General features: G+C 32.4%; 1 protein-coding gene and 1 long non-coding RNA gene across 2 annotated transcripts in view; one reads left to right on the forward strand and one right to left on the reverse strand.

Annotated features, from left to right (window-relative positions):
- LOC110991615 (calsyntenin-1) overlaps nucleotides 1-25198 on the reverse strand; it is a 135593-nt gene that overhangs the window by 67023 nt on the left and 43372 nt on the right. The gene's annotated exons all lie outside the window — the stretch shown is intronic.
- LOC123689970 lies at nucleotides 2400-3264 on the forward strand. The gene is made up of 3 exons (XR_006750817.1): nucleotides 2400-2456; nucleotides 2747-2791; nucleotides 3114-3264. It is a non-coding gene; the product is annotated as an uncharacterized LOC123689970 (long non-coding RNA).

Consider the following 25198-nt stretch of genomic DNA (forward strand, 5'->3'; position numbering starts at 1 on the left):
AGACTAGCTAAATAAGGCTACAGTGTGCGACTTGCATCCCTGAGGTCATAGGTTCCATGCCTGGCTGTGCCAGTTTCTTTTCAGTCTATGTGCACATTTAACATCGAACGGTGAAGAAAAACATAACTGGAAAATCGACTGAGACCCAAAAATGCCTGAGATCGACAAATGATCAAGAAACAGGTACAGGCTCAGACCTAAATATTTTGTAGTGCCAATGACTCATATTATTTACAAAACAAAATCCGTATTAAATTGCACTCTTTTGTCTTTGTCTATCAAATTGTGTTTAAGGTGTGATTAAATGGGATAAGTAATAGTAGTTAGTGTGTTAACTAAAACTATGATAACCACACATACATGAACAAATTAAAAGTACAGTTAACAATTAAATATTTTTTCTGAATAACCGTTTTTGCTAGATATCTTAAAACTGTGCACGTTAGATGAACACGCTCATATTTAATTTTTACAGTAAATTTTAAGTCAACTCGATCTATGGCGAAATTTAAATTATGCCTAAACGCCTAGTCACAACTTCACAATTGAATACATTAGTCATTTTACATATTTAGTATTTTTTTGTTTATGGAATTTCGCTGTCGGCCTTGACACCTCACCTCAGCTGCTGGATTGGACTGGTTTTAGTGCTATAGCTAGCGCTGTATATGTTAAATGTAGTAGTAGATGGTAGAGTAGTTGTAGTTTTAAGTAAATAAGTAAGAGAGAGGTCATCACGGAAAGATGGAATAAACGCATAGCGAAGATGGATTGGAAAATGGTGGCCAGGGTGAGAGACAAGTGGAAGAACTTGAGGAATGTCTTCATAGAAAGCCATGTACTAATTTTAAACATAATGATTACAAATCATCTGATTACAACTCTTGGGAAACCTCAGATTTTCGTATGAGTATTTTGCGCGTCGAAAGTGCACATGTCACTGAATTACCACTTACCTATTACTTTAAATAAAGTTTATTGCATCGTGATATCACGACTGGTTCATATTAGTAATGTTTATTGAAATTGCTACATAAAGGTAACTGCATACATAACGCCTTATTAAAATTGGTGGATTGCAAGATTTTTTTTATAGAACTTTAGCAAACGGGCAGGAGGCTCACTTGACGTTAAGTGATACTACCGCCCTGAAAACTCTCAATGCCATAGGGCTCGCGAGTGCGTAGCCGGCCTTTTAAGAATTTGTCCAATAAACGCTCTTTTATTTAAGGACCCTAAGTTGCATAGGTTCGAAAATACCTGATTTAGAGGCCAAATTGCCTCGGGTTCCGATGATGAATCTCAGCTGCATGTAGTGATCCGAAGATTTTTAAAATACTATAAAATCCCTGTAACAATTGCTATAAAAACCAAAAATATTGGAAACGACACTTCAACCTGACTACACATAAATTTTAATATAGATATTATAAATACTTTATTTAAATTTTCAAGTTATCAATTCCCTAAGTAATTTTTCGAAGTACAATAACATACAAATTTAATTCCCAATATACTTAGGTAAATTTTTACAAATGTAAGATATTTACGAATCTCTGACTTTGATATAACAAAGACAATGAAACAATGTTATTAAAACATTTTCCTTGTTATATTATATTTGCTGAAACATTATTTGTTTAGGACAGCCTTCAAAAATATACAACGTACATGGAACTGGCATTATACTGTTATTACTTAGAACAGATCAGATATCAGATCAATCAGGACATCCAGCCATGAAATGCCATCCATTGACATCCGGCGTTCCAAGACGGAGCGCTGTTTTAGACACTCATCAGCAGGTTATAACTTTTTACTTCAAAAACCTTAAAGGCCGGCAACGCACTAGTAAGCCTGGTTTTGCAGGTGATCACTTAAATCTACACACAATACATCCTGTCAGAAAAAATTAACTACATACCTGTATTATATATCTATATATATCAAAAGTACCCGAATAGAAAAGAATACCGGAGACTGGCAGCTAAATATAAAGAGCGGTTAATCTGTCGACCGGACGAACTGGCTCGCCAACTAGCCATATAACAGTATGTGAGATGACTAAAACGTCATCATATTCTAAAGCTAGAAGACCGGCAGTAGCTCAAGGCAGAAGATGAGTAGATACTTTCAATGGGGAGCCACTCTACATGATAGCACTAAGGGCTGATTACAAATACCCGCAGAAAAAAATATCTCTATTAAAATTAATTTTTACACGTGATTAATTACGATATACTACAAGATCTATAGTACTGGCTATATTTTTCTTCTTTGACGGACAACAATATAAATTACAATTTTTATTTTCCTAATAAATCACTTGGCAAAATTTAATAAAGAATTAAATTAATCTGTATAAATTCGCCTTTATAAGTCAAGTATAATATAAGAACCTTAAAACTACGCGAGTTTTGTTTCGCTTATCAAACATTGTCAATATGTCGACTTATGTAAGTTTTTTAATCTTTTCGATAAATTTGTAAAACATAATTTTATTATAACTAGTTTTTTTTTTATAAATTCAATATTCGTTCGTTTTGTGTTTTAAGGCTTAAAAAAAGTATCAAAAATATCAATTTAAGCATTTGTTTAACCTTTTTGTATATAAAGCGTATTGCTTTATTGGATTTTTATATTTTAGTATCTTACATGCAATATAAGTTACTTGTACGAAAATAATATAAGTGCGGCACTTAAAATTCGGTTTTGTATAAAAAAATAATATTAATATTATTTTCAGATTACACTTTTGTTTGCCATAATGGCCGTCCTTCTTCTAATTATGGTAATGTAAATTATTAAATTAATGACACGATTAATCGCGATATTTTTCGTTTAACTATGAGTACAGTACTTACTATACTACAGTTAAAAAAAAACATCTGAAATTGGTGGTTAAGATGTATAATTATGTATATGAATTAAATAATTAAAAATGGTAATTACACAAAGTATATTTAAAAAAACAAAAACCCTTTATGTTAATGAATTCTCCGCAGAATGCAAAATTTTTTCAAAATTTTCGAGATCGAAAAGTGTAGCAGTATTCTCAATAGCAAATTATACATATAATTAATACAAAACTGTCTTTTTAAATTTTATTTCAGGGTCTTGAGACCCACGCCTGTGTGCTACCTGCTGCGATTCGCGTCGAAAATGATCTGGCTAGACGCATATTGGGAGTGGGAATAGCGGGATAGATAAGTCTATAGAAAATATTCTGTATATAAATAATAAAGTACATATTTTTGTATATTTTTTAACGTGTTTGATTTCACGAAGTTCCTACACATATAATTCAGCCATCTTCCTTATTCAAACAGGTATATATTCATCTGTATCAAACAAATTGTTTTCACGCTGTGATGGAAGAAACTAGATACATAAAATAAACATTATATACAGATTTTTATACTAATACTAATTTGTTTTATGAAAATATATATGTCGTGTGTTAACATTTACCCATAAACATTTTGAATTGAAGTTTTTTTTAGCTTCAGTTACTCTGCTATTCGGGAGTACAACAAATCACAAACCATGAAGTCCGCTGCTACCAAGCAAACAAGCCCGACTTTGTTTCATTTTTAAATTTTCGGATCTTTTAAAATTCAAAGACAAAACATCAAGTAGCATTATTTCCCCAAGAAAACAAGTAATTAACTTACGAACTCTCCCAACAATCCGTCAAGGACTATTCAAAACGCCAACGCCACAAGAATGGAATGACTTTTATCTGATGTTATTTCATTATATTACAATAATTATGGGATAAGAATTATAATGGTTCATATATTATTGAAGTGAAACTTCTTTAGGTGCATGAGAGTAAAATTAATACGAAACGTCACGAAAATGTGCAGGGTTTTTGTCGAAGAAAAGGGACAGAGCGATTGAGACAGATTAGGAGAGAGAGCGAGAAGGGCGAATCGTCATATGGAATATATTATAATAAAAATTTTCTATTAAAATTAAAATTTCGTAGAGAGAATTTATTAAATATTTTTATTTCATATTTTATGCAAATAATTTTATTGAAATCTCAAATGACGAATTGTAATTAAAATTTAAAAAAAAAACAGGCGAACTGGAAACCTTTTAAATTGTATGTATATACATAATTTGGTATTAAAAGATAAACAAAAAGTGCTTACCACCGCCCGTGAACATCTGGAACACCGAGATACCATTACATTAACCTAATTTAAACATTGACTTTAAAAGTGATAAAATCAGAGTTAGCGTGATTTACTTTACGTTGAAACTGACGTCTACGTAAAGAGAATATCTATAAACAAAATTCTTCAAATATAAACATATGCCAGCAATAAATCTACCTTTATCGTGAATTTTCCCATTCAATCTAAGGACTCTTACCCAAATCCTAACTTGATAACTCCTTATCTGCCTCATTGTTCCGTACACAATGCTCGTTTCGACGCTTACAAAATCATAGATAAAGATAACGAACACGACGACACTCGAGTCACCATTCAAAGGAAAGCTTTGGGATTAATTTATATAACAGACGACCTCTGTTTGAATATATTGGATAAACTGAAAACCTACCAGACGGTTTCTACCGATGTAGGCCACTTAGGCTAGACCTTGTTCTAAAAGTATCAACTTTGCTCAAGGTTATACAGGTAACTCGGAACGCTCTGACGAAGAAGTTGACTTACTAAATTGCATGACGATATAAGCCAAGAATTTCAGACATTTTAAGGTTGTGATGAATAATTTCAACCCATGATTAGAAGAGAACAGGGAACTAAGAGAGACAATTTGTTGGTTGGCAAAGGAAGGTGGGCAGACTAGCGGACTTTGTAAAGAAGAGAATCATAATGAACTGTGTATTTCAAAAGCCGCTTCATAGAAAATGGCCATGGTTCAGTTCGGAAAGACGAAGAAGTGTGGAGGCGTTGGATGCAAAGCGTGGGGAATCGGTCGTACAGGAAATTTTTGAAACCGAACGAATGAAAGAACATTGACTTAAATAATACAATGACAATTTTATTGCAATTCAATACGCAAGCCTACATGTGAAGATACACTAACTAGAGTTAAATAATTGTATGTTTCCCTCGAACGGTAAACGAAAACATCGTAACATCGTGAGGAACCTGGCTCGCCTTAGGCACAAAAATTTGACGGCGATGATTTATTATTATTATACACATACCAATTAATATGTATGTCCTTAACAATAAACTTGTGTAACCATCTCATTAATTCCTAATTAGTCAGAAATATTTTAAATAGCACCTGTTAAAGCCCCTTGCAACGATTAACTACTTCATTATGATCTGGTCGTTAACTAAATTGTTCTTGAAGTAATTGCAAATTAATATTTCCATAATTGACTAATACAATATTAATTGAATATAAAAACCTAAACTATACAATTGGAAGCATTCTAACAGCCGTCGGAATCGACACAACATGAAGTTATTCGTAAGTAAATGTATTGTTTAATTTAACATGTTTTTTTATAGTTTTGTTTAGTAATGTATTAATTTATTATTTTTTTCCTTTGCATACGTTAATTAATAATATGTAAATGCAGGTTCTATTGGTTCTCGCCAGCGTTGCAACGCTTCAAGCTAGTCCCCTGTTTGGGCTACCCATAAAAAATCCGTTGGCTAATGCCCTCGGACATGTCCTGAATAATGGGATAAGAGGACCACCGGCTCTGGGTAACTTTCTGGGTCATAGAGGGGGCTTGGGTGCTGCCAAACAGGGCAGTGGCATTGTTAAATCAGGAAATTTTGCCGGTGAGAATTATAATGGTGGTGCTAATGGTGCTGCTGGATCAGAAGCGCATAATGTCGGAGGCAGCAATTTCCATGACGTTGGAAAGCATCACAATAAAGTTACAAAGGTAATTTATAACAATAAAAATCTTTTTTGAATGTTTACGATATTGAACTAATTGTTTCCAGATCAATTTTAGAATAGTATAAATTTAATTATATAATATTTTTTAACAGGTTACATCCGTTGAAAATGATGAAAGTCATAACATAGGAGGATCAAACTTCCACAATCAAGGTGCCCAGGCAAACAATCAGTTCAATAAAAACCAGAACAGTGCGGCTGCACAAGGTAATAGCTTGACCGAAGCAGGTCAAGGCAGCAGTAACATTGGTTTGGGCGGTTTAGGAGGGGCTGCTCAGCAGGGCAGTAACTATCTGGACTCCCAAAACTTTGCCAATCAAAATCAAGGATCCAGTGCTGGCGGTGCTTCTGGACAATCAGCGCACAACGTCGGCGGTGGTGGATTCCATAATGTCGGTCAGCACCATAATAAAGTAACCTCGGTATGTCAAACTTCTTGGATTTAAATAAGTTTTCTCTTCTCATTGATATGAGTATCATTGTTCCAAACGGTATTACTCCCATAATGAATTTGTATAATTTTAACATGTTATATGACAAAGCAGGTTGTGAAGTAAATATGTTACAAATACGTCTACAATGATATTAGTTATTATAAGTGACTGTTGAACTTTCAGGTCACTACAAGTGAAGATGAGGGAAGCCACAATGTCGGTGGATCAAATTTCCACAACGTCGGAGCCCAAGCTCATAACCAATTCAACAAGGGACATCACGGTGCATCATCAGCTGGGAACAGTTTGACTGCCGCCGGACAAGGAAGCCAAGTAGTAGGAAACGCACTAGGAAATGGATTAGGATTAGGAAATGGATTAGGATTAGGAAATGGATTAGGACTAGGAAATGGATTAGGGCTAGGAAATGGATTAGGAATAGGATATGACGTACCCTTAATGCGGGAAGCTGACAAAATTGGCGTCAATAATGGCCTAGGTGCTAACTCTGTAGCCAATTCTATCGGCAATGGAATCGCCACTGATGCTGCTTTGGGAGCCAACGCTGCTGCCGCAGGTGCAAATGCATATGGAAATGGAATAGCTACAGGTGCTGCTTTGGGGGCTAACGCTGCTAACAGGAGAGCTAATGCCATCGGCAATGGAATCGCCACTGGTGCTGCATTAGGCGCTAATGCTGGTGCGCAAGGTGCAAACGCTATTGGAAATGGCCTAGGCACAGGCGCCGGTTTAGGAGCTAACACTGCTTACAGGGGAGGTAATGCCATCGGCAATGGAATCGCCACTGGTGCTGCATTAGGGACCGACGCTGCCGTCGCAGATGCAAATGCAATTGGCAATGGAATAGCTACAGGACCTGCTGCTTTGGGTGCAAATGCTGCTACAGCTAGTGCCAGCGCAATTGGTAATGGAGCTGCTTTAGGAGCCAATGCTGAGGCTAGCGCTGGAAATGGAGTCGCTACTGCTAACGCTGGAGCTAATATTATCGGAAATGGACCTGCTGGTGCAGCAAACGCACTTGGAAATGGTCTGGTCGGTGGACAAAATTGGGAAGGATCAGCCAGGCCTTCAGGGGGGAATGCTTTCCTTGACGGTGTAGCCAAGGGTTTGGCATTAGGAAAAGCGTTGTTACATCACTAACAAGTTTTGTATGTGCAAACAACCTATAGTAAGGAAATAAAATAATAGAACCGTGCGCCATATTTTAATTTTACCTATATAACATTTCTACATCAAGAGGAAATAACAATTATAGCACAAAGATACCGATGATTATTTTTTAATTTATTCCGTTTTTGTATGAACCCTATGTTCAAAAAAAAAACATGTGAAAAATTCTAAATATAGGTACAAAGATAACGTGAGACATCACTTTGTTTGTCTGATATAGACTCCTAAACTACTGAACCGATTTGAATCGAATTTGCACAACGAGTGCAGTTTGATCCTAAAGATAGCTTAGCACAGGATGTAAGCTATCCTATGCTAAGCTATAAAAAATCTACTCTACTAATTCTAATCTACGTGTGTCTTCTTTGATGCTAGACTGATTTGAATGATTTTTTTTGTAAGTGAGAGCCTTGGATTAAAATTCCCAAATCATCCAGACAGATGGCGCTGCAGTTGGTACTTTAATGCTTTGTTTAATATCCTAATCGCTCAAAACATCATGGCAGGACAACATCTGTCGGATGCGCTAGTACAAATATATAAGTAAATCTGTATATCACCAATTAAACTTTGCAAATAATTACTTACCGCATCTTAAAGGGGAATATTGTGTATAAATAAAATAAAATAAAAAAGCTTTTTATTTCCTACAAATATAACTTTTTACATTGACCCATCTCCTAACGCTTACTTAACTAATTAAAATTAATATCTTCTTTTTTTTATTTATTTTCTATATTATTTACCTATAACTATTTTATTTACTGTTATTAATATACTACTTATATAATAATTGCTATTTGCAATAATATTGTGTATAAGTAAATGTAATATAACCAAAAGCTTGTACCTAGATTGCGTAACAATACACAATTAATACAGAAAAGGTAATTGTTTTCGAAACATGGAGCGATGACATCATTCATTGAAATGCTTATTCAGAATAATAATTAACTCCCAAATATAGTATCATTTCTGTGTTAGGGTTACACTCTTACCTAAAAACAATTTAACGGTTTGATAATTAAGATCTGATTACAGATAAATTTTTGTATAGAATAGCAAAGAAAATAAAAAAATACTATGCAATCAGAAGCTGAGATCACCTTTTAAAATATATACTATGTTAGATAATTCGTACCAATTAATATTTATATATTATTATACTATTTTAATTCCAAGAAAAAATAAGGTACCCTACTGAAACTAGAACAATGTTACCCAATGTGTAAAAGAATGCGTATAAAATATATTTCAAGGCATACGCTGCGAAAACTGTTAGAACAAAAAATTCTCTAAAGAATATATCTATAAAAAAAATATTAAGTGTCCGTACGAAGTGGGGACAGGCCGCAAGTACCTACCTACTGAATATAAGCCTACGTTTAAATAAATCCAAAACCAAACAAACAAATGCAGATACATTAATTTAATAATTACAAAACCGATTGCAGTAATTGGAACCGCATTCATCGATATAGTGACCAAGGGCCGAAGTAATACCACAATCGAGTATTGCAAATTAACTTGCTATAGGGCTGACAATTTCCAGATATACGAAACTACTCCTATAAGCGATATAAATCTTATTTAAATAATAAAATAAATTTACCCTTAAAACAATTAATATATAAAAACTATGCAAACATAAATACAGTTTAAAATTATTTATCAAGACTGATCTTTACAACTTAATATGTATGCAGATGAGGTATATAACCGACACTGTATGCAATTATTTACATAACTAAAAGCATCTGCTCTAGCTAGTTTCACATATATACGTTTCTCGTACATAGTCTACGTTTCCGAAATTTCCATAACTCACAAAACTACAGCAGTTAGTCCAACTATATATCAACTATGTGCTCATGACTTCCCTAAAACACAATTAAACTGTAGAAGTAATATTAGCTTCGTAATTACTAAACAAATATGCAAACACTGATAGTGTCATCCATACATCAATCTAGATATCATTTTTTTTTTGACGACGACAGACAAGTCGCGGGAAGAACATGGGGTAGAGTGGCCGTAGAAAGGCCAGAATGGAGAAGATTGGAGGAGGCCTTTGCCACCTGGAAAACGGTGGAAGTGCCAAAAGTGGAAGAAAAAGACAATCTACGAAAAAAAAAATAATAATAATAAAGATATGTCCGAAAAAAAGGCTATTAATAATAATAATAATGTTTTTGAATAAGGTAATAAAGTACAAATAAATAAATATTATATGGTAATCTATCACAATCTATCCCTTAGGGATTTACAACACAAGATTCATAGTACTTGCTGCCAAAGTCATTATTTCAATTAGACCACTTGAAATGGTACTTTTAAAAGTTTAAAACATTTTGCCCCTTCAGAAAGGCAGTTTCGTGTGGAGAATGGGCAAGAAACTCCACACTTTCTCTTTTAAAATAGAATTTACTATAATTGTATACCCGTTAGGATGCTGGTGAGGTTATATATTTATTACATACACACACAAATACAATAGCGTGGTGAAATCATACTTGACACAGATCGCAACGGTTTAGTTTAAAACATAAACGCTAATTATTTACTAACAGCAACTTCTAAACTAGGTATTTTAGTCTAAAATAAACTAATATGTATTATGATAGTATATTTTCATGTCAATGTATAAAAACAACGCGAACATGTAAAAGCTTTCTATTTTATTAAAATATGCACAAAAAAGCTACTCTTAACTAAGACACTAATGCAAGCGTGCGAAATCGGAAGTATCACGATACATTTGCATCACATTCAAATATAAAATATTTTAAAACATATAAAATTCATTAACCAAAGTGAAAAGTGTATATTGTAGTACGTAACCCTATATTGAATTACGTATTCCATACAAAACCACGATCTTGTCCCACATCTGCATCAAGATTGCACTTCCAAAATAAATGCATATTTAATATAGGTACTATGAATAAAACATGTACGTACAAAGAGAATGCGAGGTGTAATAATATTTTTATGGGAAATGTGGCGGGCTATCGCCACTAAAAGAGTATTACGTAACATAATACGTAATATAGGAAGTAACAGTTCTGAAACGTTTTTCATAGGCTTATTTTGCGGTTTGCGATCTAATAAGTAAGTATTAGCCCGTTTTTACCTGTACAAAAAACGTCTCGTAATTCGCGTATGTAATTACGAATCGTTCAGATAACGAAGGGTGTGACTTCTCCATATGGATTTCCATATATTAAGTTGAAGATTGTGTATGTCGCAGATTCGCATTTTATTTTTAAAAAAGTCTGTGCCCACGTGCGACGCAAGCGTCGATCAAAGCAACAGAACGATCGTTTAAAAATATGTTGCCATTCTAATGAAACAAAAGACATAGTGTTTTCTTATGACATATATTTTACATTTTTAATATAACACCTAGTATAACAGTTAAAGGCTTAGGGTATACGCGTATGCTTTTAACTTTTAACGTTTACAGAAACGAGGTTTGGCACTTAGTCTGATTACCCACCCTACGTCAAAATTATATTTTGATATACGGGAGTCATAGTTCGTTCTATTCGCTTTTTAGCTCTATAATTAGTCAGGGTGAAATAATTGTAAGTTATTGTAATGTACAAGTCGCAAATATGTCTATGCAGTAAATAAATATTTCAAAAAATGTCAGCTTGCTTAACAATAGTTAAGTGATACGACACCCATGGACACTTAATGCTGAGAAACACGAGTGCGTTGGCAGCCTTTAAAAAAAGCAACGATTTAAAAGGTAGTTAAAAAACTCATCATATTCGCAAAAAACTAACTCAGTATTATAGTATTAATATGAACATTTTCGTCCCTTTCTATCAATTTGTATTTACGCTGTGATCAAAAGAGACGTAAGTTTTTGGTACAAGCTGTGTATGAGACCGATATGTGTTAATATAAAACTAGTGGACACCAATAAAATAGTCTTATGCAACAGCTATTTATCAAAGTCAAACTATGCAGTGAGGTGAAACCTTATACTGGAAAAGCTCTACTTAATTATGATATAATACCGAGGCGTCTCCAAGGAACTTATGCTAAGTGCAGTGCACTTGTGAAAATAATACTATATTATGAAAACGCCTCGCAACTTCGACTAGGTAAAACCCGTGTTCAGGGGAACCCGTGGTCACTCTAATACAATATAATAGAGTGACCATTAGGAGATACTTTTCAAACATAATAATTATGCGCCAGGAATCAAATCGTTAATAACTTTTTAGTATGCTTCTATGCTATGTAAAATGTAATTAAAAATAAGTCTATAAATTCCCTTTTAAAATAAAATACAAACACTTATATATGAAAGGGTTGTTCATTAAATGAAAAATATGTGAAGGTCTACATTTCTAAGACATTAAATAACAATCTAATGTAACGTTTTATGTATAATTTCTGAGAGTTTGGGCACTCACAATTTTATACCCTTTTTAAGTTAAACACACAGAGTCACGGGTCAAAGACGCCGATTTCCTCAAAATGATTAATCACTGTATCATTTCATTGAACCCCATCGAAGAAATAAAACATCGCTGGCTTACTGCTTAATAAATCCTCGTATATCAAATAAACCTAATACACAAATTTTGGAATATTATTTAGATCCAATACCTATGTTGTTGCTTGGTTGACCGCTTCGAGTTTGTTGTGTCTACTGTCTGCATTTTTGTTGCTGTATTTGTTTTGTGAATTTTTGTATAGGTACCTTTGGAAGTGCAATCTTGATGCAGATGTGGGACAAGATCGTGGTTTTTCTGTGCGTTCTAGTAATAATTATTTAGTCTTGTAATGTTTTCTCAGTAAGCGAATTTTTTCTAATTCATATGAGAAATAAAGTTTATTCTAACCGTAACCGTAAGTACGTAGCCTACTCTAAATAAATTTTAGGTCGTGCTAAAGCACGCAACGTTTCAGGGCCAATGCGACAAATGTATTACATAATTTACTTACATAGAACATGCTACGATTTCCACTACAAAGAGCGTTTAAAGTAGCCTTAGAATTAAAAAAAATACGATAAACAACTTCAAAAATCCAGAAAAAAATCAGATATAAATCCTCACGAGAGCAGTGTTGGCTTCAGCGAGCGACTCTCATATCTGAGGTCGTAGGTTTGATCCCGGGCTGTGCACCAGTGGATTTTCTGTCTATGTGCGCATTTAACATTTGCTCGAACGGTGAAGGAAAACATCGTGAGGAAACCGACATGTCTTAGACACACTGGAGGCTGATCACCTTCTTGCCTATTAGATTTAAAAATGATCATGAAACAGATTCAGAAATCTGAGGCCAGGACCTTAAGAGGTTGTAGCGCCACTGATTTATTTATTATTTTTTTACAAATCACAGTATTCATCCTCTCTTATATGTGCTTGATCAGCATTTAGCAGTCGTGTCTCGCGAATATTTCATTTACACATAAATATTCGTGCTGTATCCTATCCATTTAATTTCTTAAAATAAAAACATAATTAATTTTAAAAATGTTTGATTGAGTTTGCGTAAAACGTCATCTTTATTAGAGTTTTAGTAGATTACACTTCCGTTTTTAGCACACGACCAAAGTCTAGATCGGCCATAGCCCTATTATATAATTCCAATTAAATAATTGTTCCTTAGTAGTCGTTTCAGAAAATAATACATTACCTCAAGCCTGGGTTAATGAAATTTTCTGAAGCGTATAATAACATTAGTTAGATTATATTAATGTGGTTTTCATCGAATTTTTCTGCAGGCGCTGATACTTGTCACTTTTTTACTAGAATTTACGGCCGATTTCGATTAATTCTTAGAAATGTATGAAATTGCCACGAAAATTGTACCTGCATTATATTCGATTATTTATTTAACCTGACTGATGTACTAATAGACTCCAAGGTATGTGTTGTCATTATCACTCACAATACAGTAAATGATAGATAAGATGAAAGTCATTCGCAAATCACACTTGTTTGATTAAGAGTTACTAATTAAATTAATTTAAATTATCTATTACACTACAACGATTTCAGAACAAGGGTCTTAGGGACATTGTCAATACACAGTGGAAAGTATCCACAAGGATCGTACTATTGTGGATAGAGTCCTAAATACGGCAAAACGGTTTGCCTTAGCTCCCTCAGGTGTAGCCTGAAAATATTGAACATTTAACTTCTTAACACGACAGGAATAAGACGCCTAAAGAGAATTGAATCTTTTCAGTTAATAAACCAAGTGTAGTGAATGTAAGTGGAAGCGCGGTATTCTGACACACGAACATATTGTCAAAACATTATTCTCGTAGAACACTGTTAATGAGAATTACCAGTTTAAGTTATTCACTAGTATTGTAGAAAATTAATTCAACATAATATTACTTATTAGCCAGTCTTTATTGAAATTTATTGTAAGAAAAAATCTCTTAATTTAATAGACAACAATTGAAAATGAAATTTGTACACTATAGTTAGATATTTTAGTTGTTGAGTACCTAATGTGAAGAATTGCCTACTCCAATAAATATACTTTTTTATTGTTTCTCAAATGTTTACATTAATAAATAAGTATGAGACAACCCCCGTAAGTAGTCAAGAGACACTTGTGTTGGAGTTGACTCGCTACTTCCCTTATCTATACAAATTCTAAAAAGAATAGCTATGAACATATTCTATGCATGCGTGTTTGTATGTGTATGTGCGCATGTGCTGTGTATTTGTGTGTGAGCGAGTGTGCGACTATATAACATTATAACCTTAAAATTGTTTTATATATAACGTGATCAATTACAGTTAATATAAACTATAACTAACCACACAAACTTTCAGTGAATTAATTCTCAACTTAACAAATCATCGAGAAAGTCAAACACGTTAATGCCTAAAGCTCAATTTACTACGAAACTAAGTCTAAAACTTCCCGCAATCTGCGGACGCAACTCTGTGTCAGTTTTCTCAATTTCTTGACTTTAAGTTTTAAACTTGGCTACTTTGGCAGTTTTGCCAATACTTGATTTGTGTGTTTTGAAATTCTTTTAAAGTTATTTAGCGCATTATATTACAAACTATTACCGCTTCATTGAATGATTGCCAACGGGAGAGAGTGAGAGACAGAAAGAAACGAGACTATGTACCCTGATACACTATTATTGTCTTTTAAAGCAGTTCCCATCAAGAGAAGTACGTCCGTTCGGTGTGATCTTACATCGCGGGCATTTGTTGGCTTTTATTCTCATATTTTTAAAGCTTTATTGCTAATCAAAGTTTGGTTGTATTCTGGACATATTTTATTTAAAACCCAATCACCGGGACATACATACATATCTGATGATAATCCTAACAAATATATGCAAACATCTTGTGTCAAAAATTTAGAAATTTTGTAAATAAATTTTGTAAATAATAAATTTTGTAATATACAGACTCGTTCGCGCTAGGTCTCTTAAGAATCCTACCCAAAAAGCATCTAGAGATAATACATTACTTTGTATCAGCAATTAAATTATATTTTGAAAGAAAAGCCAGACAATTGATACATTTATGGGATGTTCTATATTTTTATAAATCACAACCCATTTTTATCTTTGTTAAATTGATATATTTCTTCACAAACAACGGTAATTAATTTATTTTCTTATAGAAAGGCTCATAGGAAAAAATACATGCTCACTCATCTTAGAAGTCTGTTCTGAGTGACGTCTGTTTTCTTCTTTTCTAAGTGTCCTGTATTTATATTGCCACATACATCAAAATCGTATAGAAAATACTACACCATATAGTATGTACATTTTAGTGCGTATCTACGATACGCTACACATTCTTAGACAAGTACGGCGTTATCAAGAAATTAAAAATATAATTATAAACTAGTCCCGAATAAAATACATCAGGTGAGCCTCCTGCCCGTTTGCCCTTTCTATAAAAAAATACAATTCAACCGCAATGCAAAAATGTAGTCCGATAAATAGAATATATAAACTAAAAATACACTCGTGCCTTAAAACCAGGCAAATTACAGCGACGCAGAAATGCCTGACGAATAATTACAGGCGATATAACTTACGGGGCGCTGGCATTCAACTGCTTACCTGAAAATAAAGTACATTTTGGATTTAAAAGGTATTTTAATGAGTAACTTAGCGTGTCGTGACTAAAGTTAAATTTGTCTTTGTGAAACATTTATATGTTGCTTTCACGTCACTAAGAGCTGTAAGTTTTTTAGCTTGAAAATATAATAAAAAGCTCAAAAAATACTGTATCTAACTAGGTAAATGTATCGCCGTGGCTCGACGACTCTCGACCCTGAGGTCGTAGGTTCGATCACCGGCTGTGCAACAATAGACTTTCTATTTGCGCATTTAAGTTTGCTCAAACGGTGAAGAAACCGACTTGCCTTAGACCCAAAGAGTCGACGGTGAGTATCAGGCACAAGAGGCAGTGATCATGAAACAGATACTGAAATCTGAGGCCCAGACCGAAAAATGTTGTATTGAGCCTTTTAATTTTTTTTTAATTTATAGGCATGAGTTGAATGAACCCAACTACGTAAAGCTTAAGCTGTGGGCCTGCTTCGGTCATGTCGGACACCCTGAATACAGAATGCTTTTATGTCTTACACACAAATGCACTATATATCCTGTGTAGAGACACCTGGTAGAATAACTCAAGATATATAAGGTCTGCAGTGAGAGAATGACATTTGATTTTCACACTTCATCATACAAGAAAAAATTACATCACAAATTTAATTTTATAGGAAAGGCAAGCGTAGCAATGAAAAACATAAACAAACCATCCACCCAGTATATAAAAAAGATAATAAGTACAAAAATTTAAGAAACTTTATTCAGAAACTAAAAATATTAAATCTTTTCAACGAAACCAAACAAAATGTAGTCTCTAATGTTTTTAAATTCTCAGCAGTTATTCCGTCATCATAAATCATTATAACAATGATGTAAGAGATTAACATATGTGTGAATTTAGCAACTGTTGATTCACGACATCAGAAAAACTTGTTAGTTTTGGCTAACATGGACGTCATCAAGATTAGTAGAAAAATATTAACAAGAGTTGTTAGATGTTAAAAATGATTATAAAATCAATGAATTTGTAAATTTCCTTTAATTACACTTATATTAAAATAATATATTATTCACAACAGACACATTTTATAAAAAAACATTGTTAATTTTGTATAACTAATAAATTAAAAGGTCAACCATACAAAGAATTTGTTTAACTCATAACTTGGCAATCAAAAATGGTGGTGTATAGATTCTTCCCAGTTCTTCTTGCCTCTACGAACATTTTTAAGTGAACTGACACAAGTTATATTTTTTATTAGTGCCTACGACTTACTCGACAATGTCCTATGTCCCCCAAGTGGGGCACAGGGCACCCAGCATTGAAAATCAGCCTGATCGGTCATATATCGTATCCGATATGTAATTCAATATGTTTGTGATTTATTTTGTGTGTGCAGTTTTGTTGATTTAGGGTCACCTATTACGATAAGATTGTTTCACCATTGGCAAGCCAAACACATCTGTAAGAGTTGCAGCGCAACTACTACAATCTGTACTGTACAACCCTACCTACTACAATCTGTAAGGTTTTAGTAGGTATAGTTGTAAATTAAGTTAGAGTCCCACATAATCCCTGCTTGAGTAACAGCATTACCTAACAGCTATAAGCAAAAAAAGTATTTTTTTTATTATTAATACTTTCTGAACTGAACTAAAAACATCTGTATAATTCCACTAATTACAATTTGTATCAAAAAAATTACCCTTGTTTCTAACAACTGCGCTAAAAGTTTTAATTAAAATTAACTTCTAACAAAAAGAATCGTTATTTTGTACCCATTTATAAAGTTGGTGTTTTTAGACCTTCCTCAGCAGATCAGGATTATTATCGTTCGTGTAATCTGATAAATTTTTAAACATATTAAAATCAAGGCAGTGGGTAAATAAATAGAAAAGGAATAAATAAACTACTGAGATACTAAAAATACGATTTAACTGAAGATAATATAGTCTGTAGGTGTGTTTTTCGTAGAATATCGTCATTTAAAATTTAAATTTAAAATCAAACACACATGGACAATTCGTCGAAGGAGCTTATCTCGCGCGCACGAATTATTTAAAGATATCTGTAAACTATGAGGGTTGTTTAATGATTAATTAATAAATTTAATGAGCTTTCAAATTGCATGCAACAAAATAAGTAAGTTTTCATGAACATAAAATTGATATATTGTTAAAAACGATATCGTCAAGATAACTGTAGCTTGGGCTATTTTGTAAATAATAATTCAGTGGCGATACAAGCCTTTGTAAAGCCTCAGACTGCTTCTGTTTTGTTATTTATTTGTCTTTATATATATATATATATATATATATATATATATATATAGGTATATGACTTTCGTGCCTGACACATGTCGACTAAGGGTCTGTTTCACAATGTCCGGATAAGTTCCAAATAAGCTATTTATTACTTATTTGTAGGATAAACAGTATTTTTGCGTTTCACGACTGTCATACTGTGTGACTGTCTATCTTTCGAATAATTTATGTGTTGCATAGCTATTTGGCACTTTATCCATACATTGTGAAACAGGCACTTAGAATCAAAAACAATTATATTGATAACATAAAATTTAATTTCAATGCGATTGCATTGAATAATACACTACATACACGTGATGAAACGAATTTCAAGATTGTCATGTGATTGGTCAACTCCCAATGGCGATCAAATGCAATCAATCAGGTCATAGCTATCAGATGAAACAAATAGTTTTTTTTTTCATTTATTATTACCCTGAGAGTGGTCTAATGTCAGGACAAAAATAAAATATTAAATTGTTAAAAAAATTTTTATTAATTTAATTTATTATTACATATAACATGTATAATTTTTATTGTTTATATTTATAATTGGGTTGTCTAGAAGAAACTTTCAGTAAGACTACTTAAGTTGTATGACTTCCTTTAATTAATTTTGTTTTCATCTCCTGTTTTATTGTGATGTAAATATCGTATTATTAGTGCAGTCAAAATATCTCATTCATCTTATACATCAAAGGGACTAATCATATTTGGTCGGAAGAACGACAGAATTCAGTTGGGCTCTTTGATTTTGGTCAATATAACCGGTATGTTGTTCTAAACGATGTGGTCGTAAACGGTTTTGACAGTATTATAATTACATTACTGATAAAATCCATAACCTAGTCTTTTACTAAAAACGATCTCTTTTTACATTATCCTATATTCGACTAGAATTTATCGAAACATCTGTCACTCAGATCTTTTTCAAAAACCTTTCTTCAGCCTTTTCGGATATTATACCTTTAAATGGCTATAATATCACATTAATCAACTACTTAACTATATAGGATATTAGTATACACAAGCTTAATGCAAACTCAATCTAATCTTAAGCACATAAATTACATCGGAACTAGCTAAGTGCTAAACAGACTCTAGTCTCCTATCGAAGCCTTTGAGTGGAAAATTATTTAACGTGTCCATAAACTGTGACATTATCTAAAATATGACCAGAGAAACTAATTCATTCAGATTTGCTCAAGATAATCATTGCTCCAGGCAATGACAAAATTCATAAAACAAAGAAAGATAAGTTTTTTACTATACTTCAATATTTATATGATACTAGCGGATCCGACAGACGTTGTCCTGTCTACACGTCTTTAATTTCAAAATTTCAATTTTTAATAAGCCATTTTGATGAAAATTATTATTCAAATGTTATGACAATATCTAACGATCCAGCACATGGTCACACACGATATAACACAATGATAACAAAACTTTTTTTAAATTTCGGGACAGACTAAAATTAAAATTCGAATATTATTTAAAATTTGACACTGCGATGGATCCAATGTAAAACATTCCAAAATCAACAACAACTAATAAATTGGAAATTAATTAAAAAAACATTGTCCAGCGGACAAAATTGTGAATCTAAACCATTCCCAGATCCCCCACACAAAAAAATTCGTCTAAATCGGTCCAGTCGTTTAGGAGGAGTTCAGTCACATACACACGCACACAAGAAATATATATATTAAGATATGAAATACTGTTAATAGACATTTTTGAAGTTTATGATATTATTATTTTTTTGATTAGGTATATATTTTTTTTATTTGACATACTACATATTATTGATAACTAATACGGCTAGACGTCGAGCTTTATAAAGATTATTAATAAAAAAATGTATACAGTCCTAATTGTATACCTTTTTATTCGACATCGTTTAGAACAAAATATCGGTTATATTAACCAAAATCAAAAGTCCCGGCTGAATACTACTGTAAACAACAACGTCATCGGCTGTTACGACTATCGGTTTTTACGACTAAATATTACACATATTCGTCCCTTCGTTATAACATATTTTGACTGTATAGTATTACCTTTTACAATAAAAGTCCTCGATGTAATGTTTTAACTTACCTACCTGACCTATAATTAAATTTATCAAATCAAGTAGAGCCATTTCGCAACAACTAACCACTGAAGCACAACGAATCCATATACTCCAAACGTATAACTTTATTTCTAACGAATGAAGCCCTAATGTGCTCTCACGTTTAAAGAACTTAATTAATTTTCTAAATGAAACTCCGCTTTTACCTTTACATCGTAACTTAATATAAGTGTATATTATTTTATTTTGGTGTTATTAGCGAACGTACAACTGGAAGAAGTTTCTGAAAATTAGTGAGGTTTTATATGTTTGTATTTATAGTTAGTACACATAATTACAAACAAATACACTGAGAATATAGCCAAAGATGGAATACATTTTACAATAAGAAGATTTAGAGAAGAGTAATTTTCTTTTCAATATTTGTAACTTGTGATTTTGACTTTCGAACCCTACTAGGCCTACTCGAAATAATTGATATGACATAAAAAAAACATTTTTATTCTAAGTAATTTATTAGCACGTTCAACGAAACCAGATAATTGGTTGATACGCCTTAATATTTCGCAAATATCAAGTTCGTTTTTCAAATCCGTTATCAGCCATTGATTAGGCCTAAATAGAAGTTAAGGCCCCCGAGGGAAATTAGACGCCTCACTTATCCCGGGATTCGTTATCAAAAAGCCCGAAACGTTTTTATAGATTACCAAGAATTCTTTTCACATATTTTAATGTCAATTCATTTTAACAAAATTTAAAATATTTCTTTAACCTTTGTTAATTTATAAAAGAGAATAGACTTATTTTAAATATCTTAGTTAAATAAAGTCAAAATAACAGTTTGGCTTTGACAGATTTAACCATCTGTCCAATGTACTATAACAGGATATCATATAACAAATTTTCTTTTGTCAACCTTACATAGGTATATATAGAAAGAAAATCCCGTGCGATCATAAACCGCACTATGAGTACTATGTTAAATGAAGTCTATAGCTTCAGGATATTTATGTCTTATGTATTTATATATATATATACATATACTGCTAGTGCAATACTAAGACTCAGGTAAGCGTTGATTATCTTGAAGCCTAATTCACAAACGTATGATTAACTGTATGTTATGTATCCTACATTTCACTGTAAGTCTAATAATTTCAGTGATATAAAATTTGTGTATATGAATTATTCACATACAGAGACAAGCACCACATACATGTAAATATAGTGAGATAATTTGTTTCTTGTTAGTCCTGCTTTTGCTTTAAATAATACAAAGACACAATATACTTATTGTACACGTCTTTGATTTGCATCACTAACAAACAAGATAATTTGCGAAATCAAATTATATAATTTAGATATTTAAACTGTAACATAACTTCTCAAAAATGTTCAATAAATTAATACGTCAACCGTTAAAGACAAGAAAGCCATTAATAAAGCTCTCATCTTCACAAAAGCTCATTCAGAATATCTTCAGTAAAAACTCTCGGAATACGAAGCCAGATTAAAAAGTACAAAAAATCCGTTCGTAGCTCAGCAAAAAGTGCATTTTCCGACATTTTCCAACAATTAATCGTGAGTCTATTTCTGATTGAAAACCCTGGGGGTACGTGACGTCACTATTTCGCCTCTTTTTGTTGAACTTTAGTCGTATACCATTTTGCATGATAAACTTATTTTTTTTTTCATTAAAATGTATTAAATAGTACCCCTAAACAAACCCTTTATTAAATCCCAATTACTTTAATTCACTTAACTTTAAACGTTCAGGTGACACTTTAAGACCAATGTTTCCCAACCCCACGCCCCACAAGGGGAACAATTAGATCGGTATGATAGCTTTTTGTAAATTTATTTACTATGTGTAACAATTTCCTAGTGATTTCTTCCTAAAACGTATATCATTTAAGTTTCTTAAACAAATTATCTATATTTTTAATATAAAAAAATTATATTAAAAATATAGATATGTACAATAATTATATTATACAGGGGTCTAGGCTCTGAATATCATTCGGTGTCGAAACCCTTGGTCTTGATTTACAGATTTTTCCTTCCGTTAATATTTGAATTTTTTGTATAATATTATGTTATGTAATCTATCTTTGGATTTAGTTAGTTTTCTTTAGTATATAATTTATGGCTGTAGGATTAGGAAATAAATAATTGAGTTTATATATATTATCTGAAACACTACCAATTAAATAATAGCAGTGATAGCAGAGATTTTAGTAAATGACTAAATTACCATTAAAACGCTCCATTGCCAACATAGCACTAAAACTACCGGGTCACTTGTCAACCCCAATCTAGGTCTTTGATCAGTGATATTACTGTGCATAGATCCGATGTCAAGCGGTTTTGACTGCTATTAACCGGTTTATACAGGATTAATCTGACCTTACGCAACCATTTAATCCTGCTTAATTGACACTTATTACAGTGGTATAGGACTGAATTTTCAATGTATAATAAATAATGCATATTTGTGAATTTAAATTCATATACAATTGCGTTTTAATTATGCAATATCATTTAATGTTCATACATCTATGAAAATGAATTTGCTACTTGATTTATAGGATATTGTCAATATTAATTAAATAGGTAAATTGCATGACTATATATATAAGCAAATTGGTTTTGTTTACGTCATCAGTTTTAGTTAAAATTAAATTAATGAGTTTAGGTACGAGAACTCTTTTTTCTTTTTGAGACAGTTCTGAAAATTTGTTGTAGTTGATCTCTCCTACCACGTTTCACCACCATACGAGCCGTAAAAAATCAAAATATAATAAGGATCACCTTGATGGCTGGAAGTCTTCCACTGTCTGCTTCACAGGACTTTTATTTTCTTCTTCTTTTGGGTCCTAGCGAACTATGGAATCGGGAGATACTAAAACGGGTGCCTATGGGCTGCGATGACTGCCCTTTTTGGGCGTCCCGTATTTGTTTCTCCGGAGTTGGTATCGGCTAAAAGATGAAGGGTTTCTGCATAAATCACGGTGTCATCCATTTTCGCGGATTGTTTGTATTGAGATTTTAATTTGTCTTCAGTCACCGTGACCACGCACGCGAAACGTCGGATAAATTTAAAATTATGTTAAATAATTATAAGTTTGAATACATAGCTTCAATCCGGTAAAAAGTGGTTTCTTTACAAGCACTAATTATGTCTCATTAGTGCTTATATACCTCACGTAAACAAAAACATAATATAAACATTGAAAGCCTCCAGTGCGTAGCAATGAATTACTGGGCCGTTATTTTTCCGCTTTAATGACGCCCATCTAGGCGCCCTCAGTGCTGCCTTTGTCCTGGAGATAAAGACCTCCTCAAATTTATTGTCCTCCGTAAGGCTCCAATTAAACCTTTCTTTGACGGTTCATTTAGCTTTGTGAAACCCTTTAAATTCACATAAAAGGAGCTAGTTAGTAATTGTGCGGAGTTCTCCTGCAATCCTTCATCACAAACTACGATTTTTTCTAGTGTAATATTATTTGCAGCAGGAACGTACACAGAGAGTAGGGAGTAAGGATAAATAAAAATCATATAACATAGTTTATGTATCTATACTAAATATTAGTAATAAGCAGGAAAAAATTGTGTGTAGCGAATTGGCTCAAAAAGTACTGGGCTGATTTTAAAAATGATTTCACCATTTGAATGCTATATTATCAATTGCAAGAAAAAATAAGGTACTTACCTTACTAAAACTGGATTAAAGTAAAACAAGGTGTAAAAAAAGTCTATAAAATATCTTTAAAGAATCCATTATATTAAAGACAACTTATTTAGAAAAATATTCATAAAATTACGAAAAATTTAAATTAAAATATATAATTTTTACAAAACAAACAAAAAAAAAATATCTTTATTCATAAACAAGTACACTTTTAGTAAGTAATTTTTTTACAACGCAAAAAAATTAAATTAATTGTGAATTTACATTTACTGCCAGTTCTCGAATCAAGGGCGTAGAACGCAAGAGAAGAACTGACAATAAACTCTCCGCCACTCTTCTTAATCTTGATAATATCCTATTCAATCAAGTAGCTAATACATTTTCATAGATAATTAAAACGCAATTGTATATAAATTTTAATTCTCAAATATGCATTATTTATTATACATTGAAAATTCATTTCCATTCTATTGCTAATAATTTGTAAACTTCACGAATTTATAATAAAAGCTTTATATTCGTGCTTCAATTTCATGCTAAGGGTATATATGTACAGATAAAACATTCTAATAACTGTAATTGAATTGTTATATAAGCCACTGCCTTGTAAAATTGGAATTGTGAAATATCAAACACAGACTAAAGATTTAATCAAAATAGATCCTACGGATTACCCGTGATTTTTTTATTTTATTTATTTATCACTACATTTTTCTATCTTAAAAGTAATTACTAATACGATAGAATTCCAAAATCCCACACCAACTGTTCTAGATAAAAACATAAAAAAATTAAACTTATATTCCTAAATCTATCTATCCATAACTAACAATATAGCTAGCAACTCTTGTGAATTTAACAGAACGATATCAATATGTCTTGTGAACTCGTCCATGTACTTAGCGTGGACCTTGAATTAAAAGCCATCTGGCTGATACAATTACTGCGAAATCAATAACGGTTTAACTTTTCAACGATTTTGTTTTAACCGCACAACTAGAATGTTATTCGTCTCTAAAGACACGTCGGCCATAATTGATTAACTTTTATAAATTACAGGTGTTTTTCAAAATCTGACATTAACATCAAAGTGGTCCTAACATTTCTGGACTTGATCATTTAAATATAATATAAAGATAAATATTAATTTTTAAATGTCAACTCGTAATTTAATTTGTAAGGTTCGCTCGCCTTTTACTGACATTGCGAGTGACGAATATTGTTTTCTTCGTTAAATTAACTATATTTCTGTTAATATGGAAGATTACAAATTGAACAATTGATATTCGTATAGAAGTGAGAAAAAACAGCATCATAGCCACGCGGAACAAACCATAAGTGTTGAAACATGTCTTCAAAAAACTCATAATAATTCATAAAATTTATTTATTTATCACAGCTAATAGGGCCAAATTTCTACTAAAAAATATTATAAAACATTTGTACAATTAAGTCATTTTTATAAAATTGACTGAAAACCTTTTGCTATCCATTAATGGTTTTAAGTCTATTTTATTATC

The sequence above is a fragment of the Pieris rapae genome, chromosome 18 (genome assembly GCF_905147795.1).
Source record: "Pieris rapae chromosome 18, ilPieRapa1.1, whole genome shotgun sequence".
Classification (NCBI taxonomy): Eukaryota; Metazoa; Arthropoda; class Insecta; order Lepidoptera; family Pieridae; genus Pieris; species Pieris rapae.